This window comes from Cotesia glomerata, linkage group LG7 (assembly GCF_020080835.1).
Source record: "Cotesia glomerata isolate CgM1 linkage group LG7, MPM_Cglom_v2.3, whole genome shotgun sequence".
Taxonomy (NCBI): domain Eukaryota; kingdom Metazoa; phylum Arthropoda; class Insecta; order Hymenoptera; family Braconidae; genus Cotesia; species Cotesia glomerata.
Window position 1 is genome coordinate 3,217,055 of NC_058164.1, and position 22,352 is coordinate 3,239,406.

Here is a 22,352-nt window from a genome sequence, read left to right on the forward strand (position 1 = left end):
AGAAAACTAAAGGGGTTTTTATGTACATATATACCCACCATGACTGGTCCGGGTCCTACCTACATAGACGTACCACACACATAAACCTTATAAACACTTAACTCATATTATACTTTATTTTTATTTTTATTTTTATTGCAACTGAGAGCATTTAGTGTGATCGTTAAATCTACGTTTCGTAGGTTTATATATAAACTTAAATTTATTTTTATTTACCCTTAGTGCGGTTTTGTTTTTGCTCTTTATTTTATTTATTATTTAATTATTTAATAATTATAAAAAAATTTTTTATATCTTTAATTATTTTCTTTACTTTAAAATAACAAATGTGTTTATTTTTTTGAGTAAATAAAAACTAATTTTAATTAAACTTTTCAAAATCATCATGAAGAATTCAAAGCATTGTAAATAAAAATATTATTATTATAAAAAAATTATTCTGAGTGGGTAAAATAATCGCAGGCTCAGAGGCAGGAAAGTTAAACACATTTTAATTAAGAAAAATATCATTTCAAAGCAATTAACCCAAAAGCTTAGATAATTATCACTAGATATGTTTTAAAAGTTTGATCTTTACGTGTAATCACTCGGAGTAATGAGAAGGAATTAATAATATAACTTACGACTACCACTATGAATATAACAGTGTACTAAATTCAGCTTGCCGTATACGTATAACAGTAAGTAGTAAGTAGTAAAGAGAAGTATATAGACCAAGGTCTATATACGTGGATATGACTATAATTATGTGCATATAGGAGAAACACATAGGAGGATTGTAACTAGCTCTTTCGCGGATTATAATTAAAACAGTCTGTGTATAAGTGATATCATATAATGAATGATCGATCGGCTTAATGTGTTCATTACCAAGACGACTATTCTCGGGATTTTTTTTATCAATTTAATTTATGTGTGTAATTAAATTTCGTATTCATGTTTATAATCACTAAGAACTAATTTCTTCTATAAGGAAGGGAAGAGGCATCTCGAAAATTTAGTAAAAAAATTTTTTCTTCTAAAAAGCTTTTATAATAATTAATAATTCAAAATTTTAAAAATTTATACTTTTTTTTAAATCAAAAATTTGACAAAAAAATACGTGAAATTCGGGCTTTTTTGTTCCGAAGTCTGTCAAAAATCCAATTTTCAAAATTTTTTTTTTAATCGTCGTCCACTCGGTGTATTTGAGAATACAGATTAAAACCCCGTCGGGTTTTTTTGTTTCAGATAAATCAGCTGATATCATGGAGAAAGTAAGCGTCAATTTTTTTCGAGGCAGGTGTCTTCAGATCACTATAACTTTAATTCTATTGAATGTTTTTAGCTAAAAATTTAACTGTATACTCTTGAAATATGTATAAATAAATGGCAAAAAGTTCAAAGTTCTATCTCTTAATTGGTATTTACAAAAAAATCCCAAAAAAATGCTCAAAAATCAGTGTCAAACCAGAAGACCCCCTTAAAAATTTTTTTTCATCAAAATAAATTTTCTAATAGGATATTTGATTAATTTTGTAGAACACCTCTATTTCGAGTGATCAAAAGCCAAAAGTTTAATTGCGAGTGCAAAATGATTAAAGTTTTTTTATTCAAACTACACCAAACAGATTTAGTGTTTTTAGTGTATAAAACAAGCTGTTGTTAATAAATTTAGCTTTCTTTTAAATACTATTAAAAAAATAAATAAGTAATAAAAAACAATATTTTTGGAATATAATATGGCAAAATTTAAAGTAAACTCTATCATAATGACAAATACAATTCTAAATCGTTTTTAACCTTCTTGAAATCGCTAAAATTTATTACAAAATATATTTGTAAATAATTTTAAATTTTCAAAAAATGAACTACAAATTTATATACTAAAGCTAAAAATTTAACTGTATACTCTTGAAATATATATAAATAAAAGGTAAAAAGTTCAAAGTTTTATCTCTTTATTAGTCTTTACAAAAAAAATTTAAAAAAATGCTTAAAAATCAGGGCGTCAAATCAGAAGACTCCCTTAAAGTTAGATTTCAATATCTTTCTGAACTTCTTAATAATTTTTTTAAGAAAAAAAAATTTTTTTTCTGCTACATGTTTTGATAATGACTTTTGTATTAAAAAAAAATTCTTTTGGGTCAAGATAATTTTTTTTTATCAGTGTAGAGCAATATTAGGTCCTATTAGGTCATATATGAGCAAATTAGGACATATAAAAAATTGTACATGGTTAAATTAGAAATTTAAAAAGATTTTTTCACGAAAAGAAAAGATTTTTGTAAAAAATTCATTAAAATTTAAAAACCTATCCTCATTTTTTTTATCTACTCATAATTCACTGAGATATCAATAGCCAACGGGAAGATCCGTTTAAAAAAACAAACTTGGAAAAATTCCAATAAAAATCAGTTTTTATCGGAACTAAAAAAAACTCTAGAGCTTAATATTCAATCAGAAACTGAATTAAATTAATCATGCGTAATTAAATTTAATAACCATGAGCAAATTCTCCTATACTTCCGATAAAAAGTACAAACTTCTTTTGTTCCTGACTCGCTTGTTGCGTCGTTAATTATTCATTCATTCACTCATTCATGATTAATTCATACGTTCAATTAAGTTGAGATTAGCATCCACACCCACAATTTATAAAATTATTCCCGAGAAAATTTTTAATAGATGAATTATTAAAATCATTAGCAGTGTAAATGTTAAAGTACTCGTTTTTTATATTTGTAATTGTGATTATATTATTCAAAATAACCGTTTTTATGTTTATAATATATAAAAGTTGGTTAAGCCGACGATTATCCTGATTTTACGCCGTTTCTTCGATATTGAAAGGTAAAAACAGTGCAATCGTTGAGTGTTATAGTTATAGTTATCGAAAAATATATAAATATATATAAATATTAAAAGTATTGGAAAAAAAAATAACAAGGGTGACGGTTCCCAGAAATAACAGATAGTAGAAATATTCAAATATTTCATATAGAGATGGAATTTTTTTCATTAAATATGTACGGAAATATTTTATGTGACTCTGAATATTAACTTCATTTTTTATCATTGTGGGTGCTGTTTTTTTTTCCACTTCCATACTTTTATAGTAAGAAATAATGTATGAAACACTTAACGAAATTTGATTTGTTTTTTTATTTCCGGAATAATATTTTAAACTTTTTGTCACTCGGGTGTTATAAGATTTCATTTGTATTTTTTTTTCATATTCATTTATCCGAGGCGTTGCTTCTTATTAAAATAAATTTTATAAAAATGTAAGTTAAATTTTTTCTGTAAATTATTTTTAATCAAACGAGGTGGTTTTATAAATGCAATCTGGTGTTCTGTACACTTGGGATTATAAGTTTGAAAATTAAATTCTTGTATTTTTTTACAAGATATTTAGATAATGTTGAAACATGGACTTATATTGCATATTTTAGTTATGATAATGCTTTGGTCACAACAATACCAATAAAAATCGCATCGAAAAATGTAAATATCGAAAAAATTAATTTAAAAAAAATATATGTATGCACCAGAGTACACAGGTAAGAAGTGAAACTTCTTTATGACATATCATTTTTCTACTATTTACAACTTCACAGAAATTGGGTATATACGGCTTAAGAAAAAAAATTTTTTCCGTATTTAATTAAAGCTATTTTAGTATTATAGACATGCATACAAATAATATGAGTAATTCATTTTATTATTGTTCTTATTATAATTATTGTATTTTATCAATTATGATCGCAATATTATTACCCATTGTTGTCATTATTTAGACTCTGCCATTATTTAATCTAAAAATTAGTTAATCAGTTTACAAAAATTATGTAAAGAACTTTAATATTCGTATTTCATGTCATAACTTAGTAAAAATAATTCAAACCAGATATTTAATAATTTACTCAATTACATGAGTTATAAGTAAATAATTGAAATTATCTATTCAAAGTAATACAATTATATCGCGTGCCTAAAGGTAAAAGGACTTATAACAATTTATGCGCCCTTTTACCTTTGCAAAGGTAAAAGGGCGCATATTTTTTTTTTTTTTAATTGCCAATCGAGTAGTAGACACATTCTGCGCTTAAAATTGAAAAAAAAAATTACAAAGGTAAAAGGGCGTATGTCTTTAATTATACGCCCTTTTACTTTTAGGTTAACGTATTCTTATAGTAACAATACCCTTTGGCTCCTGCAACTCTACATCGTTGAGCTCTGAGAGCTAAACGTTATTTACCTCTCACAACTCTACAGGATCGTTCTGAGACTATAACAAATTTTTGAAAGTCTGCTTAATAATTTTTTTTTACGATTTAGCATTGATAATTTAATAAATACATGCGGCAGAATGAATTTATATTCCCAAAAATAATTGTATATGACAAATAAGAATAGTATTATAATAGAAATAAAATAACAATAGAACTTATATTACAAATAAAAATTATTTGTAAAATAAAAATATGGTCGTCACAAAATTATCTTATTTTCTTAATTATATCAATAAATATTGGACATAAAATCACTACCGTATATGCACGAGAAAAGATAAATAAACGAAAACGAATTTTATTTTGTGTTAAATGGGGTCTTTTTAATATAATTCTTCTAACCCGTTATCACCTATTCGGTCATTTTCATGCTAGTATAAATCTAATTTCAAGTGGATGGAAATTTCCATCTTCACTAACAATTTGAGACAATTCGTCTTCGGATAGTTAGGTCGATGGGCAACCATCGAACTTGAACACTAGTTAGCTGGTGAATGCTAGTATCTGTTCGACTATATGTTAAGTATTAACGATGGAAAGCTACTGAGAATAAAGGGCAACTTTGAAAAAATCCGTTTAAAATATAAAAGCGCCTAGAAAATGGAAACAGAAGTACTACAGTTTCTATCGTAGTATGGAGTTTAAAGGGAGGAGGTAGCGTAGTATTGACAACTACTGAGAGTTAAGTGTATACTGAGAGAAAGTAAGTGGAGAATGACCCGGTAGCTTAACTGGTAAAGCATCCTGACATGTAATCGGGGAGATCCAGGTTCGATTCCTGGCTTGGTTAATTTTTCATGGAATTTTTCAAAGTTGCCCTTTATTCTCAGTAGCTTTCCATCGTTAATACTTAACATATAGTCGAACAGATACTAGCATTCACCAGCTAACTAGTGTTCAAGTTCGATGGTTGCCCATCGATCTAACTATCCGAAGACGAATTGTCTCAAATTGTTAGTGAAGATGGAAATTTCCATCCACTTGAAATTAGATTTATACTAGCATGAAAATGACCGAATAGGTGATAACGAGTTAGGAGAATTATAATAAAATCACGGTTGATAAAATTAATAAAAGGTCTTTTTAATGTATTCCGATAACTTATCACTAGGGCCGAGAATTTAGTTTTTTTAAAAGAGAGAGACAGAAGATAGGTGTAGCCAAGCGTTCTGATTGGTCATAATAAATTAATTGTTTTTTGTTTTTCGCAATCAAGTGAAGACAGCAGCTTGAAGAAAAAATAAAAATTAGATTGCTAATCCAACATGAAAATATGAAAAATATGTCAAAAAAAACAGGTTGGTTTTCAGATGTAAAGGTGCTTGTAAACAAATACAAGTCTGTACTGCTCAGATAAATAAAGAAGAGAATTTGAAGCGCAGTGTTGTGACTAAAATGTTTATTGAAATTAATTTAAAGAGAACAGTAAACAAGCTGGCGATTTCGCTCAAGATCGCGTAAAAGAATTGGTCCCGGTCTCACTGGTAATTTTGCTGGGGATCGCACTGACGGTCTTTTTGAAGGTCTCGCTGGAGGTCTCGCTAGAACTCTTGCCGATGGTCTTGCTGGAAATCACGCTGACGGTCTTTTTAGAGGTCTCGCTGACGGTCTCGCTAAAGATCTTGCTGGAGATCGAGCTGATGGTATTGCTAGGAGTTTCGCTGGTAATTTTGATGGCGATCACGGTGATGGTATCGCTGGAGATCACGCTGACGGTCTCGCTGGAGATCACGCTGACGGTCTTTCTGGAGGTCTCGCTGGAGATCACGCCAACGGTCTTTCTCAAGGTCTCGCTAAAACTCTTGCTGACAGTCTCGCTGATGGTCTCGCTGGAGATCACGCTGACGATCTTTCTGGAGGCCACGCTGGTGATTACGCTGACGATCTTTCTGAAGATCACGCTGCCGGTCACGCTGATAATTTTGTTAGCGATCACGGCGATGGTATCGCTGGAGATCACGCTGACAATCTTTCTGGAGGTCTCGCTGGAGATCACGCTGACGGTTTTTCTGAAGGTCTCGCTGGTGACCACGCTGACGGTTTTTTTGGGAGTCTCGCTGGAGATCACGCTCACGATCTCGCTGGAGATCACGCTCACGATCTCGCTGGAGATCACGCTCACGATCTCGATGGAGATCACGCTGACGATCTTTCTAGAGGTCTCGCTGGTGATTACGCTGACTGTCTTTCTGGAAGTCTCGTTGGAGATAACGCTGACGGTCTTGCTGGAATCACGCTGACGATCTTTCTGGAGGTCTCGCTGGTGATCACGCTGACGGTCTTTCTGGAAGTCTCGCTGGAAATCACCAGCGAGACCTTCATAAAGATCGTCAGCGTGATCTCCAGTGAGATCGTCAGCGTGATCTCCAGCGAGACCATCAGCAAGACCGTCAGCGTGATCTCCAGAAAGACCGTCAGTGTGATCTTTAGAAAGACCGTCAGTGTAATCTCCAGCGAGACCGTCAGCGTGATCTCCAGCGTGACCGTCAGCGCGATCGCCAGCAAAATCACCAAGCGAGACCGGCAGCAATACCATTAGCACAACTTCCAGCAAAACGACCTCCAGTGAGACCGTCAGCGAGACCTCTAGAATAACCGTCAGCGTGATCTCCAGCGAGACTGTCAGCAAGAGTTATAGCGAGACCTTTAAAAAGAACGTCAGTGCGATCTCCAACAAAATTACCAGTGAGACCGGGAGCGATTCCTTTACGCGATCTTCAGCGAAATTGCCAGCTTGTCACTGTTCACTTTAAATTAATTTTATCGAACATTTTAGTCCCAACACTGTGCTTCAAATGCTCTTCTTTATTTATCTGAGCAGTACAGACTTGTATTTGTTTACAAGCACCTTTACATTTGCAAACCAACCTATTTTTTTTGACATATTTTTCATATTTTCATGTTGGATTAGCAATCTAATTTTTATTTTTTCTTCAATCTGCTGTCTTCACTTGATTGCGAAAAACAAAAAACAATTAATTTATTACGACGAATCAGAATACTTGGCTACACCTATCTTCTGTCTCTCTCTTTTAAAAAAACTAAATTCTCGGCCCTACTTATCACTTATCACAATATATTCAACTAATAAATTAAATTAACAGTCACTGCAAATGAACCTTGAAAAACCATAAATACAAAACTATTCTAACGAAATTCAATTTGACAAAAAAAAAAAACTATTTTCTTAAATAAATAAATTGGGAACTTAATTGTCCTCATATATTTTTAATAATATAGATTAGTAACAAAATAATTATGTTTGGCATTTTAGAAGGTTATGAAATATATCAACGCACTCCACTACTGCGCAACGTAGAGCGCTCCCAACTATACCGTTTGGCTCTGAGAACGATCCCGTAGAGCTCTGAGAGCTCAACAACATTGAGTTATCAGAACTAAATAACATTTTGTTACTGTAACTTTACAACGAACAGTAAATTGTGTATAGTTGTGGTAACTCTACAGTTACGTTACCAGAACGAAATTTTTTTTTCCGTGTACCTCATAAGCTAGAAACTCGGATTAGTGAGAAACCTCTTTAAAAGAGAAAAAAGTTTGGAAAATCCAAAAGTGCACGACTCATAATGTTCATTTAATTATGAAATATAAAAAAAAAAAAAACTTAAGTCGTTCAAAATTAATTGCCGAAAAAACAGCTGTAGTAGGAAGGTACTGCACAAGCGCCCCTGGTGGAATAAAACGTACATAATATCTATAGATATAGATATATCACCATCCATGTTAATTTTACATGGATATATATAGATATACAGTCTTGTAGTTTTCGTTTTTTAGTAGATTTCATAGAAATCTAACTATTGCATTGGTCCTCATGACGGAACTTTTGAAAAATTTTGCTATATTTCGACTCAGCTCGTCAAGCGAATTCAGAAAATGCATATGGTTCAAAAGTTTATATATGTATGTATTTATATATATATATATATATATATATATATATATATATATATATATATATATATATATATATATATATATATTTATATATATATGGGATATAACGCGGCTTGTCAGGACGATAGCGTCGCCAATTTACAACGGATCTCTACCAAACTCAACATACTTATTCTACAGATAAATACCAAAGTCAAGTTCGAAGATGAGCTTAATCGGTCAAGTAATTTAGAAATACCAGGATTTCAAAATTTTGAAAATCATAAAAATTCATATTTCTTCACTTTCGAACTCGAATAACTTTTGAATGGGATAACTTATTGCAATTCTGTAAATTGCATCCGAAAGCTCTTTAAATAAGCGTTAATGTGAGTACCATGTCATATGTGTAGTCTCAAAATTATGCCCCATTCCCCTATGCCAATTATGAAATTTGCTATTGCACTGGTTTTAGTATTTGTCCGTCGATATATATTTTTGTCGATTGCATATAAGTTAAAAGCCCTAGTTCTGTATACAATCTTCGTTATATTTTTTTCTATTCATGATGAAATCTACTTCCATTTCGGCTGCCGAATGGTCTTTTTATTAATTACAATTAAACGACACTGAATTAATTAATCATTCGCATTCAGTGACCTACAATCGTCGATTAGAATTTTTTAAAAAAAAATTTAACTCAAATAATGGATTTTTTCACAAGTTACAGTGTTTCCGAGTTTCACACATGACGGACAGGAAAATTTTTTGACCTATTTTGGTGTTTTTTTCCAATTCTATTGCAGTAAATCAATTTTTAAAAAGTATGAAATTAATCTCCATTAAATTATCTCGACAATAGTATGCAAAATATCTTGATTCCGTGAACTAACAAGGCTATAATAATAAAAATAGCCGCCAAAATGAGGCGAAAAAAATTTTTCGATCGTAAAGCACTCTCTGATGCTTCGCATCATGAGTCGTGCAAAAATTACGGTCCCTTGAACTCTCTCTTAACCAGGTTTCACTGTATAAATATAAACGAGATTTAAAAATTAGTTTACCAAAAAAGTTTCACTTCTGACATGTGTACTTTGTACGCACGTATTTTTATTTTTTTTTTTGCTATTTTATTCTTGTCAAGTATGTATTTTGGATAATTTATGAAGTAGTAGAGAAACAGAAATCAGAGAAGTTGATTAATCCTATTACCAGAATCAACACACCGTCACAGTGTCACATCATTAATCAGCGAAACGTATAGGAGTAGCAATTGCTTTGATCTTGGAACTTTCGGTTGAAAGCTAAAATGCCCCAGAGCCCGTGTATGCATACTGATGTACCTCCCCAGAGAGACACATGAGAGACGATGGATGCCCGATGGTTGAGCTTGATACATAACAATATAACAGCGAGCTCGCACACTCAGATATGCATAACTCTGCTGCATACATACCCACGTTTTAACATCGAATGATGTACAGCGTATAGTATTATATGTTATACCGTAACTTGTCATACGCAGCTCGTCACACCTAATGTCACTTCTCGTTAATTACATTCACGAATTTAATATTAATATTAATATAAGGTACACATTATCATGCTGTCATTTATGGAATATACAATCTACCGCTGCCTCCGACGTAGTTTATATTCCTATTGTTTAATTAATCCGACAGGGTAGGCGTTTATTTAATTATACAGCTACGCAGAATTGAGAAGGACAAAAATTTGGTCTTGAGTGTTCATTCTATAAAAAAGATAATATTTTAAATAAATAAAAAAAAAAGTTATATAAGGAATTTGTAATCAATTTAGAAAATTAAAGTTCAATAATTTTGATTCTAATATAAATGTTAATATCGTCATAAATAAATAAATAAATTACTAGCAAGTTATTATCACACAAATTGCTCATTTGAAATTTATAAAAATTCATCTAGTTTCAAATAAATGAGAAAAAAAGTAATATGGCTGATCAAAGGATAGAAAATTGGGAATAATTTCTAATTGAAATCTGTCAATTGTAAAGAAAAAAAATAATAGGGTAGAAGTATCGTTTGTGGTCACTGTACCGTTTATGGCCATTTATTGTTCAAATAAAAGATAGAAATGAATTTATATTTATAAACCATTATAAACTCAATTTGTTTTAATATAAATTTTTTAAAACTCAACAAAAATATGTTTACAATATTATAATTTTTTGTAAATTAATTCAAATGTTAACTGGCCAAAAACGGTGCTAAAGTGGCCAAAAATAGTACTTCTACTCTATTGAGTTGAAATTTTTAGTACAATTTCATATAACGATTAAAAAAATTAAACTTTGAAAATTGAATTTTTTGAAGTTATAGTGTTAGCTGTTCTGTATAAATTTTTGGCTTTAAGGTCATGAGTAGTTCACACGGAAAAAAGTAAACTGTAATAAATAACAGTCGATTTATAATAAGTAATGATCAACTGCTAAAAATTACCATTTCAAACAGTAAAATCATGATTTTACTATTCACATTATAATATTTACAATTTAAACGTTATAATTTACTCTTTACATGGAAGAAAATACTATTTCAAACTGTAATATTCGCTATGTAAATGTCTAAAATGTTAAAGTATAATAATTAAGAATTCAGACTTTGATATTTATCATTTCGTACCTAAAAAATGATCTTATGATATGTAAAAAGTACACGGTGAGAAATTTCCATTATTTTTTATTCTGCATGGATTTTAGATATTACAATGGTGCATATTACTAGTGAACCTTATTGACTCAGAATAAAATTTTACAATGGCCCATAGTAATTTCCGAAACAAATGAAATCAGACATAATAAATGGTAGAAATTGAAATGTACCATAGTAAAATGAAATATGCAATAATTTAAATTTCCGAATGTACTATAGCAAAAAAAAATAAGAAAACGTTTGTAAAAAATAAAAAATTTTAGAGTAAAAAATGTTTTTAGCAATAAAAAAAAATATCAAACCAAACAAGATTTTTTTTGTTTGCAATAATTTTAAAAATATTTTTTAAAATATAGTTTTTTTATTTTTTTTTTCATTTTTAACAATGAACGTAGGATTTATTTTTGGCAGTTAATTTTATTATGAATAATTATAAACACAATATATAACTTTTAAATTATTTTTTATTATTATTAGAAGTGTCGGTTGCAGGTTAACCATCAAATGTTTGTTTTCATTTTAATTTTTCACGGTAAATTATTAAATATTTTATTATTTATGAATCTTACAAATTTTCATTAACTATTCATGTGTTGATGGATTTATAAACTAATATTTATTTAAAACTTAATGTTTATTGCAATTTTCATAACACCGTTAACCACTACTGATAGCGTCTGTAGACTTATGTTGACAAAACAAAGCAGCACGAAAAAATGAAAGAGCGCGCGTCGCGACTGACGCGCATACGTTTACTATGGGACATTTGAAAATTTCATAGTCACAATCTTAAATTTAAACCGAGTACACGTGACTAAATGTGAAACTTTTTTATAAATTTTTATTGTCGACTGAGCAACAGAAATTTTACTATGGAACTATAATGAAAAGTTTTAAGCACACTAACAGTTTTTGTTCTGTCAGTTTACGAAAATTTTTTATATATGTTTATGTAACAGTTGCATGGTCAAATTTACTATGGTCCCTAGTAAATATTGATTGGTACAATATGATATTCTTAAATTTTTATGGTAATATTTTGAATTGAGTCATTAAGGTTCAGTCTTATTATGTATGCATAGTAAATTTCTACAGAAATTTCTCACCGTGTATAAAATAAAGTTAGTAAATTTCTAATACAAGCAACGTCGATATTTACAAAGTAAAATGGTAAATTTTAAACGCAACGCTAAAAATCAAACTGTAATTATTGACTTGCTTGAACTGGTAAAATGTATATTTTAAAAGTATAATTTTTACTGTTTCAAATGTTAAATTCTCCCAGAGTGAGACCACCTTCTATTTCATCTGAATTCCCCTTCTCCTCATAATATCGACTACATGTTGAAATGGCAATTTTTACTGTTTGAAACTGTAATTTTTTAAGATGAAAGAGTCCTTATTTACTATAATGACAGCTACTAATCACTTATTTTAGATACTAAATTATAAATTGTGGCTTTTATACTTTCTACATTAAGTTCTGTAATATTTATATTTTTGCCACCCCGATGTCCGCTTTACTGTTAGAAACTATAAAAATTAACTGGAATCCGAGTGAATATTACAGTTTACTTTTTTCCGTGCAAAAACAATCATTTTGTATACAGAAAAAACAAATTTCTTGCGCCAAGAAAATTTTAAGGAAAACAAAAGTTATTTTGGAGCCAGAAGAAATTTTCGTAGATCAAAAAAATTTTCTTGGCTCAAGAAACTTTGACATCAGTCGAGAATTTTTTTTTAATGTACAAAAATGTACATTATCCTTTATTAAAAAGTTGATGTGACGTTTTCATTGTTGTCGCTTTTCGTTGCAATGGTGACTACTTTGGCAACAGTTACCACGGCAACGGTTAAATAATATTAATGAGTAAAATTTGTAAAAATATTGATTAAATTAACTATCGATAATAAACATTTTGACAAAAGCGCACAAAGCGCGTTTGATTTTCTAATTTTATAAGTATTAAAAAACGATTAAATGGGACAAAATTAAAAATTAGATTTTTAGGCAAATAGCCAAAAATTTGAAAAAGAATATACATATTTTAATGTTACTCATATCAACTTTTACAAAGAATTGATTTTGGAATTGTTAAGCTAGAGCTTAACATAAGGCATATCAAGCTAGCAGTGACAGAGCCCATCTTGGACGATCATTATTATTGATTTCTCGGAATCTAAACAAGCAACAATATTCTAAATAGAGCAACTAATTAGCAACAAAAAAGCAACAAATTTAGCACCACAAATAAATTTTGTTGCTTGAATAATAAGTCAATGCCTAATGAATGAGTCCATGCTAGCTTGATAGAGCTCTTAACATAACACCTGCGTTCAAGAAAAAAATTTATCTTTTCACAAAAGCGCTTGAGGTTTATTTTATCGATAAAAAAAGTATTATACCGAATTGGAAAAGTATAAGTATATTTAATGGTACTGTAAAACGAGCTCGGTATTCAGCAACGAGTTCTTGTGGTTGAGGTTTACTACTGAAAAGATCTCTCGTCTCTTTAAAATGAAGGGTATGAAGACGTCGACAGGATGGAAAGTAAGTGGTAGTAAGAGGCAGAAATGAGTTGAGTTGAGTTGAGGGTAGTCGTGGAAACGCGAGATATGAAATACAGACGTTGAACGGGGTGAAGGTGTGTACTTTAGTCCAAATGAGGGTTAATGAGCCACCAGCGAATTCTCTGGTCCACCGCAGTATTTTATCGTTTGCACTGCACTCTGTTCAGAGTTGGTGGCTTTGGAATCAGAGAGAGCCTCTATTGCACTGGGAAGAAAGCGCCTCGAGCAAGACTTTACGAGGCAGCCGTTGAGAATTAACTTTGCTGTACATAAATATATACATGGTTTGAGTGGCTGATGATCCACCCGGAATGAAATAACCGATGATTATCTCCCGAGAGTGGACGATCCTACTTGCTAATTTGGGCAACTATCTCCATGCTTAAATTAGTACCCGGTTAGGTCTATGTGCTCTATTTAGCGCTGTTGGGTGATAGTACATCGCAAGCATATTTCACTTATACAATACATGTGTGTTTATCAGAGTGTGGGTTGATATGTGGATGCACTTTGTACCATTCCCAGATGGTTAATTAGACGAAACATTGCTAAAAATATTCCAAGATACTGATTCGCTTGGATTATATCGAATCCAAGGCGAGCTTTGATGTTTCTCATTTGCTTTCAGATGATCTCTGATTTAATTTTATCTTGATTTATCGGGAGATAATTTGCTTCATTAAAAATTTTTTTTGATCGTAGTCCACTCGGTGTATTTAAGTGTACAGATTAAAATCCCGCTGGGTTTTTTTGTTTCAGATAAGCCAATTAACAGATACCATTGAAGAAGTAAGCGTCAATTTTTTTTGAGGCGTGTGTCTTCAAACCACTATAACTTTAATTCTACTGAATGTTTTTAGCTAAAAATTTAACTGTATACTCTTGAAATATCGACGTTCTAATTAGCAAATTGTCTAACTCCATATTAGAGAATCTTCCATTTGTATGAAAAAACAATTAGTTTAGAATTTATAATCACTTGAAAAAACTATTTAATATCTAATAGAGGTATAAGATTTTTGTTTGGATCATTAAAATAATTTATAATTGGGCTATTGCTACATCAAAATGTTAAAAAATTACCCTCTAAAAAATAAGGAGTTAGATTGATTGCTAATTAGTCCGTCGATGTGTATAAATAAATGGTAAAAAGTTTAAAGTTCTATCTTTTCATTGGTCTTTACAAAAAAATCCTTAAAAAATGCTCAAAAATCATAGTGTCAAAATAGAAAACCCACTTAAAAATTTTTTTCGTTAAAATAAATATTCTAATAGAATATTTGATTAAATTTGTCGAACATTTCTATTCCTGAATCGAAAAAATGAACTTAAATGAGCTTAAATCAATTATTTTTTTATCGCAGTTGTTTATTTGTTAATTTTTTCAACTTGGGTTCAAGTGTCCAAAAGTTAAACTGCGAGTGCAAGATAATTAAAGTGTTTTTATTCAAACTACACCAACTAGATTTAGCGTTTTTTGTGTAAAAAACAAGTCACAGCTGTCATTAATAAATTCAGCTTTCTTTTAAAGACTGTTTGTAATAAAAAACAATATTTTTGAAATATAACATGGCAAAATTTGAAGTAAATTCTTTCATAATGACAAATACAATTCTAAATCGTTTTTAACCTTCTTGAAATGGCTAAAGTTTACTACAAAGTAAATTTGTATGAAATAATTTTAAATTTTCAAAAAATGAACTACCAATTTATATACAGTCGAGTCTCGTTATGAATCCTATAAGTATCTTCTCATATTAACGCGAGTCTGGTGAAAAAAATAAATAAGACTCATAACGAGACTCAACTGTATAATAGTATTTTCTGAACCTTGTTAATTAATTAAGACATAAACCTAGGATAAATGAAATAATTAAATTTCTATAAAAAGTTTCGAATTCTTTCAGAATCATCATTTATCCAATTATATCTTAGATTTCTTCAGAAACCATAAATTTCCATGACATACATTCGGCTATTTAAGACTTAAGATTATTAAAAAATTGTATAAAATAATTAAAAAATATAAATTGTTAACAACAAATTAGGGTGTTGTAATTTTAATTTTGTGAGTAAGCTCAGACGTTGTCTTAAATTATCATCTCAGTTAAATCATAATATAAATTTACAAATAAAGAATTAAAACTCAATAAATCAATACTGAAATAATAATAATACTTAAGTACTAAAATAAGTAATTAAACTAATGTATATTTTTATTGTACTGTATATTATTAAATATGTAATTTTGTATTTGCCATTCGGCCATTATAGCCTTGGCATAAAAATAAATAAATAACTAAATAAATAACTATCGGTCTATGTCATGTGAATGAATTTCGCAAATAATGCGTGGATTTAATTTGATGTGATTGATGGTATAATGTGGCAAAAACATGAAGCATGATTAATGAAAAAATGATAAATCACTTTTTATTTCCTACACAAATCGATAAAATATCCGGTGAGTAGAACAATGTCAAAAATAATAAATTGACAATGGTTCAATTAATACCCGGAAACGTTTTCTTCCAAAAATACCTCATTTATAGACAACTTTCAATTACTTTTAATATGATATATAAATTAACTAATTTTTCTGTTTTAATAATATGATCCAAAAACAGTTCGATTGTAAACATAGTAAAAAAATCATTAAAATGTTGAATAAATAATTTGGTTTTACATCAAAAGGATTTCATCCATTTTATCAGTTTTTCAATGCCGTTAATATAACATCCGAGCAAGCATGAATAAATGAAAGAAACAATTATCACTGGATAAAAAAATCAGTGTACCATCATAATAACAGTATTAATAACTTTTAACTTCCATTGGTGTAGAGCAATTTAATTTATCAAAATTTTATCATCAATCGGAGTGGTTTATTCAAAAGCTGAATCATTCGTTCCTGGATAAATTGATATGCTCAGTACATTATTTGTTAATAAATTAATTATCGAGTGCCCATTCAATTCATGTTAATATTGGTTGTACATCAGTTAACAATAATTTGATTAATAATAATTAATAAATTGAACGAAATTTATTTGCGATAATAAATTTTATTGATCATCAATTTTTACTTCTTTTTAATTAACTAAATAATGAAAACAACTTCAAAATTTTGTACTTCAAAAAAAGCAATAATCTGAAACTTTATTTCAACAATTATTTGATATTTTTTTTATTTTTGATCAATATATAACATATTATTTGTAAATAAATTAATTATCGAGTGCCCATTCAATTTAAGTTAATATTGGTTGTACATCAGTTCACAATAATTTGATTATTAATAATTAATAAACTGAACGAAATTTTTTTGCGATAGTAAATTTTATTGATTATCAATTTTTACTTCTTTTTAATTAACGAAATAATGAAAACAGCTTCAAAATTTTGTACTTTAAAAAAAGCAATAATTTGAACAATTATTTGATATTTTTTTTATTTTTCATCAATATATCTATACGAATAAGTGGAGAACCGGTTTTTTTTGTCCGGTTATACTGCGAAAACTACTGAACCGATCGGAATAATACTTATACCATAAGATGCAGCGTATTTCAAAGAAGGTTTTAGTATATGATATGGTGGTGATTACTTATCCGGAACCTATATTTTTTTTACTTAGAAATAATGAATTTTTATTGCAACTAAATTTATTCTATTCGATTGTCATTTGTTTAAAATAAATTTTTTTGCCCTCCGGGCGGAAAGTGGCAACTTTCGTCCCGCTGCGCTAAACTAAGTTGCCGCTTTCCGCCTTCGTCGGACAAAAAAATAGTATACACTCCTCGGGAAGTAAATAAGAAAGCCTCAGATCACATGTTTGTTGACCTCGGCTTCGCCTCGGCCAACAATTACATGTGATCTGAGACATTTCTTACTTTACTTCCCTAGGTGTGTAATATACTATTTTAATTCTATTGGTTATGTTTATATACTAGGCAGATTTCTTTACGTATAAAACCTGCAATTTCTTTAACTGAAACTTTCAATGCTCATTACAAATTTTTTTTTTTCATATCAATTATTATTCATTTTTGTAAGAAAGACACGGGAATGTTATAATAATTGCACATTGAAAGTTACAATAAATATTAGCTAGAATAATTACATGGATAAAAGGTGCATGCCAATTCGATAGAATTGGGAATCTGTGCAAGTCAAAACAATACTCTAATTAAATTTTAAGTCTAGATCTAAAAATACAATAAATTGTTTGCACAGCGAGAAATTTTTATTAATGATAAAATAAGCGACAATGTAATATCGTATTTTTCAACCGTAAATAAATATTTTCAAAACAAAAAATAGTATCACATAAAAATACACATTATCGATAGAGTTTTTTGTTAATTATCAAAAGCTAAAAAAAATTTCTTTGATAACGTCCATAAGGTATAAATTAATCGAGACGTTCGGTTATTTTTGTTCCTCTTTCTGTCTACACTATCGAGCTAGCCATTGTCGTTTTACGAGGCTTTAATCCCTCGAGGCCAAAGGGTGGACGATGGGAATGCCGGGCACGATTGTTTTTTCCCTTTCCATTTTCTCTTTATTTCCTTGTATCGTCTTTTTATTTGTTTTTGTTTCTATTCTTTTAGCAGTACTAAATAGAAATATCTCGAGAGTATTGCGCTTTGCCCGGAGCATATTTCAACGTGTCTCCACCGCGATAAATATGCTTGAATTGTTTTTTCATACTCTCTAAAGAACGAGACTAAATGAGTCAAAAAGAATGAACTGAATAATGAAAAACAGGGAGGCTTTAAGGAGGAAAGTTAAGAAGGAAATTAATGAATAGAAGTTGAGGTTACTGATTGTTCTTTTATTTTTTTTCTTCCCTCTTTTTGTTCCTTTCTTCCGTGAATGACCCAGGGCAGTGTCGTCGGCAGTTTAAAGGCCCTAAATAAAATTATAAGGCTGTAATGGTTTAGTTAGAAAAGGTCCAACTGGACAGAAATGCAGGAAACGTAGAAGCAGAATAGCAAAGTCCGGGAGGAAGGGGACGGCAGGAACAAGTAAAGCTACTGAAATACCAGTGGAGAAGACTTAATTGCCCGATAATTGCTACTGTCTGCACTTGTTCAAAGCCATATAAATGTATATACATATATTTGGATATATACAGCTCAGCTGGATGTACATATGTACTATATTCACTCCTGTTCGCGGGCTAGACTATGACAATCGAATACCAAGATTGGAACTACACCAAATGACACAGACGTGGCCAGAATACTACTAAAGTGTTTTGGCATACACCAATCTCGATAAAATATCAAAAAATAAACGGACATTCATGTCACTAACTTTTCAAAATTTTATCTTTGATTTTAAGTTTTATTTTATTCAGTATCAAGAATTTGTCATCGAAGATAATTAAGCTGTCCAATTTCAAAGCACAGTAATTGACAATTTAAAAATTTTTCGTATTAAGAAAAAGTTTGCGCACCAAAATAATAAAAAATTTTATTTATGAATTGAAAACACTTGATTATAAATATTTTTAAGAAAAAATACTTGAAATTAAGGTTTAAAAGTTATAAAACATGCAGCAATACTTAAAAAAAAGCAGGTATACAAATTTTGCACACTGATAGAAGGATTTAGTTCTACTTAATAAGATTTAGTAATAGATACTAAATGATTTAGTAACAAATCTTTCATTACCAAATATTTAGTAATAGGTACTAAATCATTTATTAAAGCCCATTTAGTTCCACCAAATAAATATTTAGTCGTATTTAACAAATTATTTATTGCTACTCAATATTGGTATCAAAAAAATTTATTTTTTATCTAATTTTAGCGTGTAACCTAACTTTTTAACTTAAAATAAATAAAAATAATTAAAATAAATAATTTTAAGTAAAAATATAAGGTATTATTAAGAAAAGAATCTCATTAAATTATATTTTTTTGTTTGAGACATTTATAAAATTTAAAATTAAACAAGTTTTTAACATATCAATAATAGACAAATTGAAAAATAAAAACTAAACTCCACTGAAAAAAGACATAAAAAGAAGACATTTATTGTAGGGCTTCACACGAGACGAGAGTAGGCGAGAGTATCAAAAATCTCGTCTCGGTCTCGTCAATTCCGAAAAAAAAGTCTCGTTCGAGTCTCGGTCTCGTCTCGTTACCAGTTGTCTCATCTCGTCTCGCTTAGTTCTAAATGTTAAGAATTTTCTATTAAATTTCTTACCAAATACTTGAGTGTTCGATCAATTCTATTATATATACTCCCACAGATGTCTACAATAATTGTTTATATATTTTCTACAAAAAATACAGGAAAAAACAAAAAATTCCTCCATGGAATCTGCAGATGTCCAAATAGAGACTTAATTTTCAAAACATCGAGATTTAATGACAATAAAAGTTGTCCGTTAAGTACTGAATTAATAATGAGATTAGTTTTTATATTTGTAAATTCTATTTTTTCTTGAAATATAACGTTAATTATCGCAAATTTGTAACAACTATAATAATTAATATTCTTTTAAAATATTATATCATATTGTAAAATATTATATAATATTATAAAATAATAAAGAGAACGAGTTGAAGTAAAAATATGAAAAAATCATACTCGGCTAAGGACGCCATGATGTTTTGTATTGACAAACTACGATATAGAATATAAATATTAAAACGTATACTTCAAAAATTAGAGTTTCAACTGAGTTTTTTTTTTTTTTAAAGTCACAAAAAACTATTTCACAGATGGTCTCCAGATTTTATAGTTTGTAAAATTTATTGTTCTCTATGTGGATCTTTTCTAATTTTCCTAATAAAAATTTCACAAAAAAAATTTTACAAGACTCTCGGGTTGCGCTATATGTGGTCTCGGTGTCGCCGATAATTTTTTCAAAAACGTCTCGTGTGAAGCCCTAATTTATTGGGAGTATGTGTGTTTGTAAAGGTTTGATAAATCTCCCAAAATCGAGCTGAATAATATAATCTAAGTCAGTGAATAGGTTATGTATCCCATAAACATTGGAATTAAAGCATAGCCATCTACCGACAATACTTACCAAAGAAATATTTAGTACCTGTTACTGAATATTATTTGGTGGAACTAAATATTTATTTCCATGTAATGAGGCTTTGTTCATATAAAGAAATCATTTATTAAACTGTAACAAATAATATTGATGGATACAAAATATTTGTTTCTCCTAAATAAATGAATAAAAATTTTGTTACTTAATCAGTTTAGTACTCCGTACTAAATCCTTCTATCAGTGCAGTTACTGTGTTTTAAAATTAGGCAGCCGAATTATTTTGAAGCGATTAAATTTAAATAAAATTGTGTTAATTTTGGAGAACATGTTTTATTTGACGATATTATGGGTAATTTAAATGGAAATCACAGATCACTGTATATTATCGAGTAGATTAATGTAATTATATTTTGGCATGGCAGTATTTTAGTGGTGACAGTTAATGGAGAGTTATGAGTGATACATTATTACAAAATATTGCGAAATAATGATCTGTTACTATACTAAATCATTTTGGTTCTTCACAAAATGTTAATTTTATGTTTCTTTATTTGTATTCTATCGATTTTTGTCAACTTTTCAGAGTTATGTTGATACTGGGCTTGAGTTTAAATTTATGTGGATTTTTTGGTAAATTAATTTTTAAACTTTGGATCATTTAGTTTATTTTTATGACAGCTTATTCATAAATTAAAATACTATCATTTCAAGCTTATTTTAGCTTGATATTTAAAATACTAGAAAATCAAGCGCGCTTTCATCTAAATGTTTATTATCGACAATTTAATTAATCTATATTTTGACAAATTTCAATCATTAAGTTTAATTTTAATTTTAAAATTGTTAAATTTTTATTTTAATCAAAAGTTATTTTGGAGCAAGAAGAAATTTTCTTGGCTCAAGAAACTTTGACTTAATTCAAGAAATTTTCAATCTTCCTTAATATTTTCTTAAGCCAAGAAAATTTTTTTCTTTAGTGTGGTTATCATAGCAACGAAAAACGACAATGAAAACGTCAAATTAATTTTTTAATAAAGGATTTTAAGATTGTTAATTATGTTGATTAATTTTATATTAAATTGAGTATCATAAAATACATCAATATATTAAAAAGTCAAATTAATAATTGAATTTTTAATTTTATTTTAAATAAATGACAAAAAAAAATAATTTATTATTTACCTAACAAAAAAAAATCACAATATAAGTAAAAGATGAGCAATTTACTTCTTTAATTAAAGAGTTAAAATTAAGGAAGTCAAATCATCTATTACAAAAAAAATTTACTAAGCAATTAATTCATAAAAAATTTATCCTTAAAAAATGATTAAACTTTCTATTAAAAATAAATAACAAGAATCAATTTTTCTATTTTATTAAAGACGCAATTAAATCAAGCGGAAAAAAGTAATAAAGCAGTCTTATAAAAATAAAAAATAAAATCAAGCCTGAAGATGAAGATGGCTTTCTGGTATAATAGCGACTGAAGCTTATTAATAACAGCGACAAATTAAATAAGGATTAATTAAAGCTTGAAAACATGAGGATGATTATAAAGCATAATAATTAGTTGCAATTGGCATAGTCGAAGCAAATAACTCGGTTACAAGTGTACAATAATCGTAATTACATTACGATTCGTTGAGCCGGTGAAAATAATTAGATTCCCCTTACAAGTGGGATAGAAGGAAACTCGACTCGAGAGGAAGAAAGTAGAGTGTGGATGGGGTCGAAGAGAGCAAAAAGATTAAGATTGTGGCAAAAGGAAAATAAAGAAAAATATCGAAAAAGGTGTGTAGTGCAAGAGAGAGTGGCTTAGGGAGTTTAAATTAATTTTATCGCTTTAATGAGCTCGCTTTTCCAGATCTCAAGCCACCTGAAGCCGCCCTCTCGCA

General features: G+C 29.2%; 1 protein-coding gene and 1 long non-coding RNA gene across 3 annotated transcripts in view; one reads left to right on the forward strand and one right to left on the reverse strand.

The window, feature by feature from the left end:
• The window catches only part of LOC123269526 (kin of IRRE-like protein 2), a 187,727-nt gene that overhangs the window by 104,899 nt on the left and 60,476 nt on the right, over positions 1-22,352 (reverse strand). The gene's annotated exons all lie outside the window — the stretch shown is intronic.
• LOC123269533 lies at positions 2,768-14,326 on the forward strand. The gene is made up of 2 exons (XR_006510446.1): positions 2,768-2,832; positions 14,195-14,326. It is a non-coding gene; the product is annotated as an uncharacterized LOC123269533 (long non-coding RNA).